Raw genomic sequence first — 4,619 nt, 5'->3', positions numbered from 1 at the left:
CAGGTTGGCCTTGAACTTGCAATCTTCCTAACTCAGTTGATTCCTGAGTAACTGGGATTTACAGGTGTGCACCATACCCTGCTAAATCTTTGTCTTTAGGCCCCCCAAATTACTACACTATATAATAGTGCTTTAAAAATTGGGGTTCTTGAGTCAGACAACCTGGCTTCAAATCCCTGGTAACCTTAAGAAAGCTACTTAACCTCCTTGTACTTTGATTTTTCTCAACTGTAAAATCAGAGCAACAGTACTAGCCTCACAGGTTTCTTGTGAGAATTCAATGAACCAAACAGATGTAGATGTTAACTATCATTGTTTATTATTTCTGTGACTCCATGTTCCTAGTAACAAGTACATTGTGGAGAGAAGTAGGGACAGCCTGTCCAACAAAAATAGAATCTCGGCAGTGGAGCAACATACCAGTTGACCATAGCAGAGTTTGTGGCAAAACATATGTGATTCCATGGAGACCCTGCCAGAAATCCTGCCTTCACCAAGAACTGAAGCTGATGGGGGAATATGCACTCCAAAACAAAAGTAAGATCTGGAGGGCCAGATTTGCTCTGATGGAGATCCACAAGGCTGCCCAGGAGCTGTTGGTGATGGGCCAGGACCCCTCGGCATCTGTTTGAAGGCAATGCCCTGTTGCAATAGATCCTTGTAAGTTGCTGAACAAGGGTCACGTGAAGCTGGATTACATTTGGAGCCTGAAGATGGGGATTTCTTGGAGAGGTGCCACAGACCCAGGTGTTAAGCCTGGGTTTGGCCAAGTCCATTCACCATGCCCACCTGTGGATCTCCCAGAGCCTTATCAGCATCAGCAGGTAAATGGTGAACCTGCACCCTCCTTGTCCTGCACATCCAGAGGCACATCATCCTCTCCCTCCACCTTCTGGACCAGGGTGGCAGTCCAATCTGCCTGAAGGACATCAAGGCAGGGTTAGGAAGCCGGGGGTGTTGGGTGTGTGGGAGACTCCCCCTTCATCATGGAATCCCTTACCCTTCCCCCTCCTCTCCAAATCCCTTCCCCTTCCCCAAGAGTGCCAAATTCAAAGGTTTCCTCAACCAATCCCCACAGGACACAGTGTCCACTTGCTGTTCCTGAGTCACCCTGCCAATCAGCACCCTCCACGACCCCTATGCGACCCTTCTTAAGCTGAAGCTTGTAAACACACACCCTCTTCTCTCTTCTCACTCTGCCCTCCTCCTCTCCTCTCTATGCCTCTCCTTCGGGCAGCACCCCAATAAAATCTCTTGGTTGAATCTCCATCTTGGGTGAGTCACTCACCTTTCAGGGTGCAGTGGTATACGCCTGTAATCCCAGCAGCTTGGGAGGCTGAGGCAGGAGGATCACAAGTTCAAAGCCAGCCTCAGCAAAGGCGAGGCACTAAGCAACTCAGTGAGACCCTGTCTCTAAATAAAATCCAAAATAGGGCTGGGGATGTGGCTTAGTAGCCTAGTGTCCCTGAGTTCAATCCCTGGTACACTCCACCCCCCCCACCCCCCACCCCCCCGCAAAAAAGAAGGGTTAGGGGGAGGGGCAGGATCCATAGGTGAGGAAGAGGATTAAGCCCACCCCTTGCCTTCTGGACTGGTAGATCATCTAGTTTTCTAGTCAGATAATAAAAACAGGACTAACAGTCTGGAAAAAAAGAAGTATCTCAGAATCACAAGTATCCCAGTGATCTCCTCTCAGGAAAACGTCTTATTGCACAGGTAGTGAACTTCACATCTTCCCAGTGAGTCTGCTTTTGGGGGCATAGAATCAACAGACTCATCTCATCCTTTGATAAATGGAATTTTCTGAAAGTCCATTTAAAAAGCTTTAAGCAGCTCCAGTCTCCTTCCCACTCTTTACTTTTCACTGTGGCCCCATGGATGAGAGGATCCCAGGAGTCTCAGGTGGTTTCCCTCCCTGATAGAGTAACAACTTCATTTCTGCCCCCACCTGTGCGCCTGTTCATCACGTTAGGGGAGAATAGAGATGTTTGATCAACATGCTTTGCTTTTTTCCACAGTGAGTCAGGCAAGTTGCAGCTCAACAGATGATTATTAAGACTGACAGAGGAGTCTAAGAAGAGAGAGTTGAGATTGGGCAGCTCTGAACCATGTCATTCCAAAGCTGGAAAAACCTTAGATTCCTTTCCTACACAAACTCAAGTGGCTTATAAAATAAAATAAACTGGTCTATTTTTTGGTAGATGCCTCTAAGGAGATGTGCTGAACTACTTGTGGGTTCTCAAAATTGCCAGGTTCTCACTTCTTTCCCAGCCCTCTCTCTTTTATACGTGTGTGTGTGTGTGTGTGTGTGTGTGTGTGTGTGTGTGTATTTAGTTGTACACAGTATCTTTATTTATTTTTTTTAATGTAGTGCTGAGGATCGAACCCAGTGCCTCACACATGCTAGGCAAGCATTCTGCCACTGAGCCACAACCCCAGTCGCCCAAGGCCTCTCCTGATGCCTCTAGATGCCTTCCTTCAGCACTTCACTTCCTAGCTCCTGAGGTCCTTCCTGGTCAGCTTGAATGATGCCTCCTCCAGGAAGCATTCTTTACCCTCAAGACTGGATCAGGAGACTCTCTTGTACTCCCACATTACCTTGTCCTTACCCTATGTGAGCCTTACCACACTGATCTGTGATTGCCAGTTTACTCATCTATGTCCTTCACTGTCCTTGGCAACCTGAAGATAGTAACCCATATCTTGTACACCATTACATCTCTAGCATCTAGCATACTTCCTGACACACAGTAGATGCTCAATAAATATTCTGAATATTTATTATAATATGTAAGGATTCTGACTGTGGAAATGTACAAGGCAGTGTTCCTCTGGTGAGCAAACTCCCCCGGGGCTGGGGGGCGGGGGTTGGTGGTAACAGGCATCCTGTTTCCCAAAGTTGGAATATTCTGCAGTTTCTCCCAGGAACTAGTAAGATGACTAACTAATACATGCTCAATGCCTAGCTGCTATGGTAATGTCCTTCATGAGAAGTCTCTGTGCTAGAGTCTTATCAGCCTCGACCTTAATCTCAGACACTCAGCTTTTGGGAATAAAGAAACTCTCTTCTTAGACAACACAATTATGTCTCTGCACCCTAACCTGCCAGTATAACAGTAACTTTATACAATGAACAATATGTACTAATGATGCCAATGAACTAATGTAACCTGTGGATATAAATAAAGCTGGCAGCTCGGATGAGCAGCCCCTTTTCCTTTGCTCCTGCACCTTGCTTCTGTCTTCTTTTGCTTTCCTTGCAGTAATAGCCTAGTAATTGCTCTTCATGCTTCTGTCCTCCAGTTTTTTTCTTTTTCTTTTGGATGGGGATTAAATACAGGAGTATTTTTATCATTGAGCTACACCCAGTCTTTAATTTATTTATTTTTGGGATAGGGTTTTGTTACTTTGAGGGTTTTACTAAGTTACTGAGGGTCTCGCTAAGTTGACGAGACTGGCCAAGAACTTGTGATCCTCCTGCCTCAGCCACCAGAATTGCTGGAATTACAGACATGCACCCCTTCCACCAATTTTGACACGACAGCCAGAAAAATGTCCTTAGTTGGCCATACATGATTCTGATGCTCCCTATCTGCTCACTTCTATCATTACCTACTCTTCCTTGTGCTTACTATATCCCCTAGCCATATGTTCTTCAATTTCTAGAGTTCACTCAACCAGTTCCTGCCTCAGGGCCCCTGCACATGATCTTCCATTAGTACTTGCCATTCAGAAAGAGGAAGGACCCCTTCAGAACTCTTCATAGAGATCTTCCTGGACCAACATATCTAAGTTATCCAACCTTACCTCTTAGTTACTCTATCACAGTATTTTTTAAAAACCAGGGATTGAACATAGAAGCACAGGGGTTCTTAACCACTAAACCATATTCCCAGCTCTTTTCTATTTTTTATTTTGAGACAGGATTTCACTAGGTCGCACAGGGCCTTGCTTAAGTTGCTGAGGTTGGTCTTGAACGTGCGATCTTCCTGCCTAAACTTCCCTGCCTATAGAATTACAGGTGTGTGCCACCGTGCTCAGCACCACAGCATCTTGTTTTATTGTCTTTCTAAAGCTTGCTTTTACCCTGTTTACTTACTTGGTACTTATCTGATGTAGAGAATAGCACAAAAGGAGTGCTATCCTGTCTATCTTGTTCATCACTTACTTCAACACCCAGAACAATGGCTGGTGTCTATTAGGGAAGGTTTTGTTTTGTTTTTTGGTACCAGGGATTGAACTCAGGGGCACTCCAGCCCTGAGCCACATCCCCAGTCTTATTTTTGTATTTTACTTAGAGACAGGGTCTCACTGAGTTGTTTAGCTCCTTGTTTTTGCTGATGCTGGCTTTGAACTCATGATCTTCCTGTCTCAGCCTCCTGAACCGCTGGGATTATAGGCGTGCGCCACCATACCCGGTTTATTTATTTTTTAGTGGAAGGTAGACACATTACCTTTATTTTATTTATTTATATGGGGTGCTGAGGATTGAATCCAGTACCTCACATGGGCTAGGTGAGTACTGTACCGCTGAATCACAACCCCAGCTGGCTTATTTTTTATTTTGAGACAGGGTCTTGCTAAAGTGCTTAGGGTCTCGCTAATTTTGTTGAGTCTGG

At 45.3% G+C, this 4,619-nt stretch overlaps 1 pseudogene; it reads left to right on the top strand.

Moving 5' to 3' along the window:
- The first annotated feature begins 335 nt into the window (after positions 1–335).
- On the top strand, positions 336–654 carry LOC143404511 (small ribosomal subunit protein uS4 pseudogene; annotated as a pseudogene).
- The last annotated feature ends 3,965 nt before the right edge of the window (positions 655–4,619 follow it).

Source organism: Callospermophilus lateralis, chromosome 7, assembly GCF_048772815.1.
Source record: "Callospermophilus lateralis isolate mCalLat2 chromosome 7, mCalLat2.hap1, whole genome shotgun sequence".
In the NCBI taxonomy this organism is placed as follows: Eukaryota; Metazoa; Chordata; class Mammalia; order Rodentia; family Sciuridae; genus Callospermophilus; species Callospermophilus lateralis.
This window is presented reverse-complemented; position numbering and strand designations above follow the sequence as displayed.